The 15,833-nt window shown below is 37.6% G+C and overlaps 1 protein-coding gene across 1 annotated transcript in view; it reads left to right on the forward strand.

Annotated features, from left to right (window-relative positions):
- Nucleotides 1-15,833, forward strand: part of LOC114655850 (rab effector Noc2-like) — a 175,021-nt gene that overhangs the window by 39,148 nt on the left and 120,040 nt on the right. The window lies entirely within an intron of this gene.

A 15,833-nucleotide genomic window follows, 5' to 3' on the forward strand; every position in this document is an offset into this window, starting at 1 on the left:
CAGATACTTCAAAACATTCAGTATTTTTAATTTGGCTCTTAAAAACAGTTTTTAATCTCCATATCATTAACATTGTTTGAAAAGGGTTTAACAGATATTTTTCCTTTGGCCCTAAAATGATTTAATTTGACAAGGACATGTATGCAAGCAGCATGGACTGAATTTATGTATAATGTGAAGAAAAATATACAGTATCCATATTTTATTTTATTCTCTTGAGGTTGAGAGCATGCGCTGATAGTGCGTTGCCGCACCATATCATTTAATTGGGTGAGGTGAGTTTAAAAATAAATACATTGATGGATATTGTTTTATTTTCTACTAACTCATTAAGTATTTTTAATATGTCACTGATTTGACTTCTTGTCCATCATTGCTACTAAAAGTACAAATTATTTGGACAAGGAATTCTGAGGCTTGTGAATAAAATCACTATCCATATAGTGGGGTTTAATCTCCATGACCCTTAACCCAATGATATGATTTAAGAAATGGATAGTATCTTGTCAAGCGTTATATATAAATCACACCTCTTTATTGTGTGAACTCCATTTCCTTTAATGACATGCATTAAGTCACTGAACTATGAATTTGTCTCTGTTATGAGTCTTCTTCTTCTTTTGGCTGCTCCCATTAGGGGTCGCCACAGCAGATCATCTTCTTCCATATCTTTCTGTCCTCTGCATCTTGTTCTGTTACACCCATTACCTTGATGTCTTCTCTCACCACATCCATAAACCTTCTCTTAGGCCTTCCTCTTTACCTCTTCCCTGTCAGCTCTATTCTTAGCATCCTTCTCCCAATATACTCAGCATCTCTCCTCTGCACATGTCCAAACCAACGCAATCTCGCCTCTCTGACTTTGTCTCCCAACCGTCCAACTTGAGCTGACCCTCTAATGTACTCATTTCTAATCTTGCCCATCCTCATCACACCCAATGCAAATCTTAGCATCTTTAACTCTGCAACACCTAGCTCTGGACTGTTTTTTGGTCAGTGCCATCGTCTCCAACCCATATAACATAGCTGGTCTCACTACCGTCCTGTAGACCTTCCTTTTCACTCTTGCTGATATTCGTCTGTCACAAATTACTCCTGACACTCTTCTCCACCCATTCCACCCTGCCTGCACTCTCTTTTTCACCTCTCTTCCACAATCCCCATTACACTGTACTGTTGATCCAAAATACTTTCCAGCTTTTAAATTATGCAGAAACACTTGATGATATAATTTATTAGAATAAAATGCAAGTACAGTAAGAGATGTCAACAACAACAACAACAGCATTTATTTATGTAGCACATTTTCATACAAAAAATGCATCTCCAAGTTCTTTACAAGACTCTGCAGGAGAGGCCCACCCACTGTCTAGGGCAATTTATAAGAATACTGTGGTCTATGGTGTCAAATGCTGCACTCAAGTCTAAGAGAACAAGAACAAATACATGGCCTCTGTCCGCATTAACCTGCAAGTCATTTACTATTTTAATGAGTGCAGTTTCTGCACTATGGTTTGTTCTAAAACGTGACTGAAACTTGTCAAGAATAGAATGTGGAACCAAGTAATCATTTAGCTGTTTAATTACTACCTTTTCCAGAATTTTACTTAAGAAAGGCAGGATAAAAATTGGTCTAATAACACTGAAAACAGAGGAGCCAAGATTATTTATCTTGAGTAGCGGTTTGATGTTGAAGGACGCCAGTCTTCCGGCCATACTTCCTTAGGAGACTGGCGTCCTTCAACATCTGCAATAAGATGCTGCAGGTGTTCTATCAGACGGTTGTGACAAGTGCCCTCTTCTACGCAGTGGTGTGCTGGGGAGGCAGCATTAAGAAGAAGGACACCTCACGCCTGGACAAACTGGTGAGGAAGGCAGGCTCTATTGTAGGCATGGAGCTGGACAGTTTGACATTCATGGCAGAGCGACGGGCGCTGAGCAGGCTCCTATCAATTATGGAGAATCCACTGCATCCACTAAACAGTATCATCTCCAGACAAACGAGCTGCTTCAGCAACAGACTGCTGTCACTGTCCTGCTCCACTGACAGACTGAGGAGATTGTTCCTCCCCCAAACTATGCGACTCTTCAATTCCACCCGGGGGGTAAACGTTAACATTATTCAAAGTTATTGTCTGTTTTTACCTACATTTTTATTACTCTTTAATTTAATATTGTTTTTTTGTATCCGTATGTATGCTGGAGTATGTGAATTTCCCCTGGGGTTAATAAAGTATCTATCTATCTATCTATCTATCTATCTATCTATCTATCTATCTATCTATCTATCTATCTATCTATCTATCTATCTATCTATCTATCTATCTATCTAATAACTGCAGTCTTAAGACAATCAGGGAAGACCTCTGTAATGATGAGTTCACTAAGTCAAGTACACTATCAATTAGCACATCAGAGACTTCTTTGAAAAAGCCTGTTGGATCTGGGTCAAGGAAGCAGGTGGACGGTTTCAGTTGAGAAATTATTCTATGTAGATCTATTCAAGTGAAAGAATTTAACGCTCCTAAAATAGAATGCTGGGATTCCCTCGGATTAACTTTGGGGGGATATACTATATTATTTCTAATATAACTTTTTTTGTGTTTCATCGACTGTGAAATAATGCATGAAGTTATCGTTCTTTCATCCTTTGAGAAGTAATGCTCTTTTTGCTGCCAATTTTTCTTGTTGTATCGCTTTTTATGTACAATAAGCACATGGCTAACAGTTTTTCTTTGCTTCTTGTACATGAAAAGTCGATTTTGCGCTCTTTGAAATAATTGTACTTATAAGAGAGAAGTTAATATGCACTTGTGTGTACTCACCAACAGTATATTTTTATATGTATATTTATGTTTATATTTTTGTATTTTCTTCATTGGGACAAATATAGTTCTATCTATCTATCTATCTATCTATCTATCTATCTATCTATCTATCTATCTATCTATCTATCTATCTATCTATCTATCTATCTATCTATCTATCAAAACAGAAACTACCTAAATGTGCTACTTATACAAAAATCAAATACGTTTTGGTACTAATTTGCCATGAAAGATTATTTTGCATAAAAATCACAAATTTATATAATGGTGTTTTGTTCTAGTTAATAACCAAAAAGAATCAATTTATTCTGACTATTTTAGCATGTTTTTTGGAAATAGGTGCCTTCAAGCTTTTGAGTACATTGTAAATTGTATGATATTGTATTTTATGAATAAACCATCAGCAACCAGGCCACAGTTTCCTGATCAGAATTAAGTAAAATTTCACATGGCACACTGAGAAATCACACCCTGTCTCTTTAAGATAGTGCCACTCAGCTTCTGGTATCCTAGTGTTGGAATCACAACACAAATCATTCTAAGCGTTTTTGTAGAATGAAGGTGGGGGAAGCCCAAGTTAGTGTTAGGATTTTCTGGTTTCAATCTTCTCTTTACCAAGTACTGTTTTGATTTTGTGTTTGGAGTTTGACAGACTGTACGGTTTTCTTCCTCTGGCCTTTACAACTTAGCTTGCTTTCTGACCTCTTTATTGCCTCACCTTTTGTTACTTCATTTCCTCTTTGCTTTTATCTGTTATCTCCCTGTTCTTAACATTAATTATCAGCGCTTTATGAATCATTTATTTTGTAGGTTATTTGCTAGGCACATATTGCTCAGATACAACACAAACAAAAAATATGGTTAGCATTAGTAAAACCTACTGTGCATATTTAGACGAAGGGCTGCTCTAAGGAGGTTAAGCCTTGTATCAGAGCAATAACACAGACATGCCACACAGAAAATGACTTCTAAATTTCTTTGGAAAAACCTTAAGGCAGACAGAATCTTGTCTCTTGTATTTCTCACCTCCTTACTCTTATGAGAACTAGATGTACGTCAAAACTCTTCCCTATGTAAATTACTCCTACTGAAGTTAAAAAGCAACATTAAAGTTAGATATTTTAGAAATATCAAATATTGTAACTAAGTTATATTTCTGGTTTTAAAAAATACTACACTTGCTATCTTCCATACACAATAGTGACTAAGAAGCTGGAGGAAAACCTAATAAAATTATGACAGAGTAATTTTGTAATAGTTCCTTTCAGACCCAAGACAGCACAGTCCTCTTTAAACTGTTTTTATTATAGTCAAAATTATAAACAGAATATTCTGTGACGGGTCACTGGGTTAGCCAAGAGCTAATAATAATGGCCAACGAGATGAACATAACACAATCTGTATTCCAAAAGAGGAGTTTACACTGGTGACTGGAGAGCACCTCTAAATGTTAGCATACATAAATATTTGGACTGGTGTCCAAAAAGTACTTACTTCAAGAGTACCAAACTAGATGAGAGGGTCATGGCACACTTAGGAAAAATCTGGAAAACTCAAAGCATTAAAGACTAGCAAAGGTGTCTGTAATGGAACAAGATACATCCTGGTGCACTTTATGGAGGACAGACAGCCAAGAATCTACCATGGTTCTCTGGACCTTTAATTATGAATTAGGGCTTATGGAGAAGGGCAAATCAGGGATTACTAAAGAGGATCCCCAGGACTTTTAGAGGACGTTCCTAACTCCAGAAGTGATTTTGGGAACCACCCTTAAAGTAGCAGTAGAAGATGCTTGACAGACTATTCTCAGTCTGTGGCCCTTTGAGTTAATAGGTGAGATGTAAACTAGCACAAATTTTCATTGGTGGGAGAGCTTGGGGGTATTTTTCGTACGTCGCTTAAATCATCCGAGATCAGGTGCCTCATCTTGGATAAGTTAATGCCGGTGACACTCATCGGGGATAGGTCGTTTTTTCAAACGCAGCCATGTATTAGATTAGTCTAGCTGGATCTAATCATACGAGATGAATGTGCGCGCCTGCGCTGAGTGAAAAACCCATATATATTGAGTCTAGAAAACATGATCAGCAAGTCTTTCATAGGCTGTAACAAAATGACAAAAGAACAGGCGCATTTTTTTTTTTACACACGCGGTGCAAGACCTTTTATTCGAAGGACATGAAGAATTTCAAGATTTAATATGCACAAGGGGTAACACTGCAAAAGCAGCCCAGACCAGAAAAGATGGCTGGCAAAAAGTGGCTGACAAATTAAACGCTAAGTAGTGTGCATTGTACTTACTGAAAGCAGCGTTTCATTTCCTATGTGTCAGATTAATTATTATTTAATATCTCATAATTCCAGATCAAACGTGAGCACAAGGAGAACATGGGAACAGGTTAAAGTGAAGTACAAGAATATACTTCAAACTGGTAAATATTGGTATATAACTATTTAAAGAATTGTTGACATAAATAATCATATATAATATAAAAAACATTAATTTTAAAGCTAATAAGAAGGCAGACAAGCAAAAAACAGGTGGAGGTCCACGCGGTCCACACCTAACTCCTGCAGAAGAGTTGGCTCTCCAGCAAAATGCCTATCACCCTGTTTCTGAGGGCATTCCAGGGGGAAGCTCCTCCTCAGAACCAGTGGCAGGATGCAGTGGTCACTTCATTTCAAGTAAAGGATGGTCATTGCATATATTTGTCCTCCATGTGTGCCATAGGTATGTTCCATATAGCCCTCTTTTTTGTTGGGTCAGTTGCAGGGAATATCAGATCCCTTGAACCTGTGTCTGACCAACGAGATATTGACAAAGGTCAAATATTTGATGAAGACACTGTGTCTGATTATTCATCAGGAGGAGAGGTACATTTTCCAAATAATGTTTGATCAAACTCCACTCTGATCAGTCCCATGTGCCCCAATCACTTTTGGAAATCCTGGTAATGAAAATGTTAGGCTGATTGTGAGATTCTTCATGGAACTGTGGGTGTTTTTGCCTGTGTATTACCTACCTGCAATGGCATGAAACGCCTCTTTTATTGTCTGCACACACAGGTATCCAGGAAACACTATGAAAACCCAAAGGAAATATTTCAGAGCCAAACAGACTTTACGAATTGCCTGGCAAACTGCACTTTTAGTTAGATTTTCTGCATCGCCTACAGTATATAAAAAAGTGCCGCTTGTAAAAAACCTCAAAGCAATGCATACTGTCTGTGTGGTTGTGAGAGCCCGACTTCACCTAGTTTGACTTCGAATATAAGGTGCTAATAAATCTTTGAGGTACAATATTCCCCCTTGGCTAAAGCAGTATCTTTCGAAAAGAAATTCCTCCAGGAGCAATAAAGGATCTTTCCGATCGCGCAAAACCCTCTCCTCTCTATATGAAATTCACTTCGTATAATTTTTGCACCAATATCAATTGGTCGCTCATTCATGAACGGCGAAGCCATGACTGGATGACTTCCACGCACCGTCACTGATTACGTGTGTAAACTAATCCTTGTTTACGTAGAACAAACCTGCTCCGAGCAGGTTTGAGGATTAGGATGTGTTGCTATGACAACACTTCCAGCAAGAGTTTCAAAAAACCGACAGATCCAAGATCAGGCCAAATCGTCAACAATTACATCCGGCTAAATGGCTAATCCACGTACGAAAAATACCCCCCAGAGCTAGAGAGAGGGACACGTTTAGCATATTTTTGTTTGAAATTCCCATTGTTTGTTCTACAATAAAGGCACAATATTTCTGACATTTAGCCTCCTTGGCAGTATGCTATAAGGCCTACTGAAAAGAGGCAGATGAACTTTCTAAATAGAGATCAGGGGCCTCATGTATAACGCCGTGCGTAGAACTCACACTATAACATGGCGTAAGCACAAAAGCGGGATTGTGCGTACACACAGAAAAATCCAGATGCAGGAATCTGTGCACACGCATACTTTCACGTTCATCCACTACATAAATCCCGATCAGCGTGAAAAGTAACGCACGTGCACGCGCCTTCTGTCCCGCCCCAACTCCTCCCAGAATTACGCCTCTTTGAATATGCAAATCAATATAAATAGCCTTCTGTGAAAAGACAATGGGAAAAGCACAGGGGAAAATATAAGAATTTCAGCGAATACCAAGTGGAGGCAAAGGAAAAACGTACTATTTGTTGGTTTAAACAGTGGTATAATCAACAAAAGAAAGTTGATCGAGTGACAGAGTGTCGGAAAAACTCGAAAGATCAAATTCACAAAGTCGCACAGTGCCCGAAATAAAAAAGAAATCACATATCAAAGTCGCCGTGAAAAGGCAACTCGTAGCCCACCGACTGAGTGTCATATGAAAGCATATTAGGGTACAAACAAAAAACATAGGCACACAGTGGGAAAAAAGCACGAAATGTCAACTTTAATCTCGAAATTTCCACTTTAATCACGTAGTTTATTTTGCCATTAAAGTAGAACATCATAAACTTCATCTTAAAATCGTTTATTTTACTAGTTTCTTAAGTAGCATGTTAAATGCTTTGTTCTGTGTTTGATCTTCTATGTGCTCTATGTGTGTGAATCACTACGTGCTTCCGTTCTTTCTCTTTCTCCGACAGGACACAGAATGCATTACATTCGAGATATTACAGCTGTCTGAATAATTAAAATACTGAGATGTATACGTGATATCATTTTCATGATGATAGGAATGAAAGCATGTTATTAAACATGGGAACACGGTGGCACAGTGATTGTTCATATCTCACGCAAGAGGCTTGCTGCACCATGTGCGACCTTCGATGAAATAATTTATTACAGAAGTAGTCTCTTTCAAACGTACTAACCTCCAATTCCTGTCCATACTTTTCTTTCTCCAATCGCCACACAATCAGCTCTGTAATAGACGTTAAGCCATTTGAAAGCTTAGAACGCCGATTCTTCAAAACTTTTAAGGAACATTGAAATATCTTCGTAGTACATGTTTAATTATTCTATTCGTCTATCCTTCCAGTGTCGCGTCAGCACCAGCAAGAATACAGCGCAAGGCAGGAGCTATCCTTGAAGTAGCTATACGCTGCGGCACCGTGTCCTCACATGTTTAATTATTAACAATACAGATTATTTAAATGAAGTTAAAGTTTTATCTGTATACTATAAGCAACATATTTTGCTGCATTTCATCTTAAAAATGATATTGTCATCATACGCGCTTTATAAAGTAGCGCAGGTTGTGCAATATTATAACTGTAGTGTAAGTTTACAGTGAGGTGATTGTACTTATAAGTATAAACAGTTCTACAAGGAGCACTTGATGGACTGATTGAGTGCGTTTATAGTTCTTGGGATGAAACTGTTTCTGAAACGCGAGGTCCGTACAGGAAAGGCTTTGACGCTTTTTGCCGTGGTTGAGATAGTGTGTACTTGAAACTGTATAGCGATAATTCTCTTTCCGATCATCTGCTGCTGTGATTCACACTCAGATACAGTAATATAAATACTCCGAGTGGTGCAGTGAGAGTAATATGGAAAAAGATGATCCGCAGTGGCAACCCTTAACGGGAGCAGCAAAAAGAAGAACAAGATGCAGTGAGCGTAACAACGCTAAACCAGTTATGGTATTTGGAATACTATGGCTATTCCCTGGACCATTATATTGCTACAGGTTAATTACAATCAGATGCATTACACTAATAAACAATATGCAGTTAATTTCAGTGTATTTATAAAGCCGTGTCAGGAATGTGGAGCTAAGAAAGAAAGGATGAGCACACAGGAACAGTAGTTTGACCATTCTGTGGACCATTATATTGTTACAGGTTAATTACAATCAGATGCATTAAATTTATGAACGATATGCGGTTAATTTCAGTGCATTTGATAAAGCCGCCGCCGTGGATGTGGATCTAAGAAAGGGTAACCACACAGGAACAGTAGCACTGCTTTGACGCTGGGTGCCGCCAGTCTGCAAAACCGAGCGGAGAAATTGCGTACGCCAAGGTATGAGTTACCGTGGAAATGTGCGTGGCTTTACGCCAAGTTTAGGTTTTATACATCGCGATTTGAGCGTGGAAAGGTTCGTATGCAACATTTCTGTGCGTACGCACCGTTTATACATGAGGCCCCAGGAGATAAGCCATAAGCCATCAAACCAGTTAAGCCAAAAACTGTGAGTCAGTCCAATTTTTCGTTGTGCAAGGAAATCACTAAACAACGACATTGTCAAAATACTGTTGCACAAATTTCTGAAACCAATAAGGCTGAATAACTAATACTAGCACTTGAAAAGTTTTGAGTATTTATCCATAGTCTCAGAAAGCCAGGAATTGCATGACCCTGGCCTTTTAACCCTCAATACAGGTGACAGGTCACAATCTCTGGTTGATCTCTGATAAGATTTCACAGCAACGTCTCAAATGTGCTCTGGTATCATCTTCAGTCAGTCTGGTGTTGTTGCTGCTATGTTATATATGGAAGGAAATTAAATATTTTAGCACAATCTCTTGGCTGCAGCAGATACATGCACAGGGATATTAAATAACTTTAAAAAAGTTCATGTCTCTTCTCTTGTAACAGCCAACACCACTATCACTTCATCTGTGATCTCCTTGCTTTATACTGGGAATGGAAGCCATTTATACAGCTGGATCTACTCTGCAGGAATCAGTTCTTAGGAATCGCTTTGTGCGAACTGCAAAATTGACACTGGTTAAGTAGAAATATTAAATAAAACAACAAATAAAAAAATCACATTAAACTGTAGGGCATATAAAAAAACAGCAAACTTTACGCACACAAGTTATATACATTTTCTACAATCTGGATGCTAATAAGCATATTAACAGGAGATGTCTAAACCCCACTGTTTTTTGGCATTTCCCAAAATGATATCTGATAGGAGTTAGTTGGAATAATCTTTATTTTGTTTTGCTTAATCCTGTGAACATTATTAATTGGTTTTTTTCTTTTAATATTTGTAATGTTTTAAGGTGACTTTATCAAATTGCTATTTTGTGGCTTTGCTTTTAGAGGACCATTATTTTTTAGCAGGGATACATATGTTTGTTAATTACGATAATAATGTGAGTGTGGAAAAAATAGCAAATGGGCGTGAGGCTTCTAAAAGTCCCTTAAACCAGTGTAGGACTTAACATAGGCCTCTCCTAAGGCAGTCTAACCCAAACATCTATTGGCATGCTATGTCTTACATAGGCCTAAGATGGAGGTCTGGCTTCAAAAGTTTAAAATATTGCCAACATTCCAAGGAAATACCAAAAAATTTTTTAAAATGTCACACAAGTGAAATGAACTGTCAGAACCTCTGGCTTGGAGATAAGTTCTACCCAAATCTTTATTACCACTAACATTTATTTGTTAGAATCAAAAATGGGAAAAAAAAGGCAACAAGATTTGCCTACAAGGCAGTCCATGGCAAACAAGTCCAAATCCTAAACTGAAATCACAAAACAGAATAAAAAAATTTAGAATCTAAAACAAACAGTGCACTCTCCTCAAATGTCTGTCAATGACACCCTGAAAGATCTATTCCCAGCCCCATAATACCCAGGCTGAGGGTGGTCTTCAGCCATAATATCAGGGTGGCCCCACATTATAGGGTTCCACCCGCAAAACACAAGAGAACAAATAATACATAGACAGTAAATAATAAATATATACTGTAGAACAATGGTTAGGAAAATATGTCAATATAATAAACACATGACAAATACTTTAAAATGAACAAAGAAAATAAAGAAAAGGAAAATAAACATAAGCCAGGGAAAACAACCAGGCTGAAACAAGGCAATCACAAATTTCCTGTGCAACATGTCATGAGACCCATGATGTATGCATTGCAAAAGATGGACATCTGAATTTTTTGAAAACGTACTGGAAGTCTTGCAAGACACTAGGGCTAGAACAAATAAAAGAAAAAATATTAGTAATAAAACATTTCTGATTTAGAATTTGTATTTTGTTTTTCACAAATGTGTTTAGCTAGTATTTTGGTTTTGATAGTGGACTCTGATAGCCTGTGGAACTAAACTGACCCTTGCTCTGACTTTGATGACTCTTTTATTACTACCAATATGATAAGCTACCAGCCTTAAAAAAGCAACACTGAATCCTCCTAGTCATAGCCCATATGCTGCCACCTAATTTTCTAGAGGGTAATGGCCAGCTGCCATTACTGGGTGTGGATCTCAGCCTTTAAGGGCTGGCATGTTCTCAGTATCTCTCACATGACACCTTGTCTTGCCCCTACTTGGCTGGAAAGGATCCTACTTTATTGCAGACACTCCATGACCTTTTTCAAATTAGCGGAATAGGCACTTTCTGGATGACCTGCTACCGAGTGTCTTTATGGAATACTGTATATTTGCTCCAAAGACATAACTGTGTTCCCTGTACTATCCCCTAATGGCTCCTGTGCTTAGAAACTGGTATGCCTAGTAGCGCTTTCTTGGGGTGCCTCTTTCTACTGGCCTCCTCTGCAGGAATCTCCCTTACCGTATACAACTGTAATGGTGCCTTCCATTAAACGATGCACACAACTTTCCAGCTGATGTGTTGTCCCCGCGTAAACTTCTTGAAATCAACTCTTGTGCACTTTTCTATTACTTTAATTCTCATTATCCAGAATGCACTAATTTGAATGTCAAGTTTTTCCACAGTTCCTTCATAATGTCTGGTAACACTGCAGTTCTATTTCTACTTAAACTAAAGTTATTTTCACGAATAATTCTTCTTATGTATTTCAAACTTCTTTCATGTCTTGCTTTCTTGGTATAGTTCTTTTTCATTCATTATTTTTATTTTCCTTTCCCAAACCCACTTATTGCAGAGCAGACTGGTAGGGGTTCAGTTCCCTTCTGGGTAGCACTGGGTTTAGGGCAGACACAAAAACAATGTTACATTAGTGGGCACACCTACATTTTGTGGTAGCCTTATCCTGATGGGATTTGGGGGGAAAGGGAGTTACCACAAGGATATGGGAGAAATGGGCAAGAGCCACGCTGATAGTTAAAGGGCTGAGCTTAAAACCCAGAATTCAAGAACTGTGAGATAACAGTTTTAAGCACTCCCCCAAAAAACACAAGTAGATCAGTTTAGGAAAAGATCTGAATAAGAAGAAATTAGGCAGCCGTCATGGTCCCTATCAAAGAAATCTGGTTTTGCAATAAAATAAGGATAAAAAGGAGTATTATCTCTATGGAAAAATAACCCTAATGAGGAGGCAAAATTTAATTAAGTGGCATGCATGGTATGTGCCCACCTATGTGGGAGAGAAATTACATTAGTTTTCTTATTAAGGATCTTTGGGCAATTTATCTTTGCTTAAATAATAAACATTAAAGGACAGTCAGTCTGGCAGTTTGCTTCTTCCTGTATTTAAAGCCATCAATTTTATTATGGAAAGTAAGCCTACAGATGGTTCCTTCTACTGAAACTGATCATTTGATAAAATTAAAAAAATGATTTCTCTTTAAGCCCCTTTTGTAGGCTTACCTTTTCCTTTCCTAACTTAACACCTATTTTTAGGGGTTTTCTTTCCCTTATATGTATCTCCTTCTTTCTAAAAGATATGCAATTGTTTGCCTTCTGTTTTTAGCAGCTATCAATCTTACTAATCATAATCTCCAGGTTTAATTCCCAAGAATATCATTGATAGCCACATGATTAACAGTCTCAACACCCACTAGAGCAAGAGGCGGTTTAAAAACAAATTTATTACGTGATTGATTATTCAGGCTGGTCTACTGAGTTAAATAAATAGGATGTCCAATATGTTATGATCTTGTTTTGCTTGCAATTTTATTACCACTTCTCTGCATTAGTTCTGTTATTTTGTGAGTTTTGTAAGGGTTTTATACTCCGAGAATTCACAGGGAATAACCATTTTGTACTATGGGTTATCGGTGGAATATTTTTCCTTAGTATAGTGCGTTGTTTAAACTGACATTTTGTTGATAGTATTATAGCATTCATGTGATAGATTGGAGTGTGCTGCAGTAGACATCAGTTGCAGCTGGCATAAATGTCAGTGCCACGTATTTCCTGGTCATCCATGACTATAGATTTCAAAACAAAGTTCTTTTTATTGGTATGTGATAGTCCTAAAGTATTGTGGTATTAGAGCTCTCAATTGATTTTTTGACTTTGATTTTGGGATAGTGTTTTGGTTTCAGACACAAGTAGCACTGTATTTTGGCTTAGTTATGTCTCTCTTACAGTTTACAGCCATTAAACAACTTTGCATCCTTGTGACGAAATTGCATAATGTTGATAAGAAAAAGCCCACGGGTTTGTTAGATGGACTCTCATCAGTAAACTTCTACTGGTACCAATTCTGCATTCTAAAGTCAACAAAATAAACCTTTTTATAGCCACTTAATTTCACTGGCCAGTGGTGTGCTGGAATGCTCAGCTGTTTTCATATACCCAAAAATATGTGGATATATGGAAACATTTCAGTCACTTTGATGGATGCGATTTGATTTGGAAAAAGCGAAAATACTCAATCTCCTGTGAGAGCAGAATTTCATCCCGGCTCTTAGTACCTGAAAATGCATTCACAGCTTGAAACTACAACTGTGCAGATTTATTTGGTTATGTTAATATGGGAGAAGACAGACGGTGTCTCAGATCGTAATGTAGAGAAAGGAAATGTGCAAATATCTGCTTTGTTTTTTAAAAAGAAGTAATGAACATAAAATGAATTACTTTTTTGCTTTTCATCCATCTCTTTGAATAAACACACATATAAAGGAAAAAAAGCCTGGCCACACAAAGAAAACTGTTTACTTTTATTTTCTTCAATTAGTTATTAATCATTTATACTCAAGAAATACATAAATACAAATAAAGACATAAATAAAAATGCTACATTCAAAATTCAAAAAGGAAATTTAACAAATAGAAAAATCAAAAGGAAAACTATAACTAATGACTAATTACAAAACTCAAAGTCCAAAATCCAAATAGCAAATTCCAAAATACCAAGCCAGAATTTAAAAAACCAAAAGGGCCAAAACTGAATGGCCATGACCCGGTCCGTGTACTTTTTGGTATTTGAAATTTCATTTTAGAAGCAAAAAACAAAAGTAAAAGCAATTTTCAGATTTTGATTTTTGATTAAAGAATAAAATGAGGGAAAATAAGGTATTTTTTTAATTCTATGGTAACAAATAGTTGTCATAAACTTAAAATTATACTGTACATACTTTTCTGGATTTATTTGTGATTTAAATAATGAAAGTGTAAAACTACAAAACAGACGCATTTTTGTTGTCTGAAACCAGGGGGGTATTTTCCATACGTCACTTAAATCATCTGAGATCAGATGCCTCATCTTGGATGAGTTAATGCCGGTGGCACTCATCTAGGATAAGTCGGTTTTTCAAACGCAGCCGTGTAGTAGATTAGTTTAGCTGGATCTAATCATCCGAGATGAATGCGCGTGCCCGTGCTGATTGAAAAGCCCATATATATTGAGTCTAGAAAACATGATCAGCAAGTCTTTGATAGGCTGTAACAAAATGACGAAAGAACAGGCGCCTCCCCCAAACACACACAAGCAGAGCGGGACCTTTTATTCGAAGGACATGAAGAATTTCAAGATTTAATATGCACAAGGGGTAACACTGCAAAAGCAGCCTAAACTAAAAAAGACGGCTGGCAAAAAGTGGCCGACAAATTAAATATCTGTGCATTGTACTTACTGAAAGCAGTGTTTCATTTCCTATGTGTCAGATTAATTATTATTTAATATCTCATAATTCCAAACGTGAGCACAAGGAGAACATGGGAACAGGTTAAAGTGAAGTACAAAAATATACTTCAAACTGGTAAAAATTGGTATGTAACTATTTAAAGAATTGTTGACATAAAGAATCATATATAATATAAAGAAAATTAATTTTAAAGCTAATAAGAAGGCAGACAAGCAAAAAACAGGTGGAGGTCCATGCGGTTCAGACCTAACCCCTGCAGAAGAGTTGGCTCTCCAGCAAAATGCCCATTACCCTGTTTCTGAGGGCATTCCAGGGGGAAGCTCCTCCTCAGAACCAGTGGCAGGATGCAGTGGTCACTTCATTTCAGATAAAGGATGGTCATTGCATATATTTGTCCTCAAAGTATGCCATAGGTATGTTCCACATAGCCCTCTTTTTTTGTTGGGTCAGTTGCAGGGAATGTCATATGCCTAGAACTTGTGTCTGACCAACGAGATATTGACAAAGGGCAAATATTTGGTGAAGACACTGTCTGATTATTCATCAGGAGGAGAGGTACATTTTCCAAATAATGTTTAATCAAACGCCACTTTGATCAGTCACATTTGGAAATCCTGGATAATGAGAATGTTAGGCTGATTGTGAGATTCTTTATGGAACTCTGGGTGTTTTTGCCTGTGTATTACCTACCTGCAATGGCATGAAACGCCTCTTTTATTGTCTGCACATGCAGGTGTCCAGGAAACACTATGAAAACCCAAAGGAAATATTTCAGAGCCAAACAGACTTTACGAATTGCCTGGCAAACTGCACTTTTAGATAGATTTTCCGCATCGCCTACAGTATATAAAAAAGTGCCGCTTGCAAAAAACCTCAAAGCAATGCATACTGTCTGTGTGGTTGTGAGAGCCCGACTTTGCCGAGTTTGACCTCGAATATAAGGTGCTAATAAATCTTTGAGGTACAATATTTTCCCCTGGCTAAAGCGGTATCTTTTGAAAAGAATTTCCTCTGGGAACAATAAAGGATCTTGCCGATCGCGCAAAACCCTCTCTATATGAAATTCTCTTTTTATAATTTACGCACCGATATCAATTGGTCGCTCATTCATGATCAGCAACGCCATGACTGAGCGAATTCCATGCACGGACACTGATTAAGTGTGTGAACTAATCTTTGTTTACATCGAACAAACCTGCTCTGAGCAGGTTTGAGGATTTGGATGTGCTGCTATGACAACATATCCAGCAAGAGTTTAAAAAAACTGACAGATCCAGGAT

Source organism: Erpetoichthys calabaricus, chromosome 8 (genome assembly GCF_900747795.2).
Source record: "Erpetoichthys calabaricus chromosome 8, fErpCal1.3, whole genome shotgun sequence".
Taxonomy (NCBI): domain Eukaryota; kingdom Metazoa; phylum Chordata; class Cladistia; order Polypteriformes; family Polypteridae; genus Erpetoichthys; species Erpetoichthys calabaricus.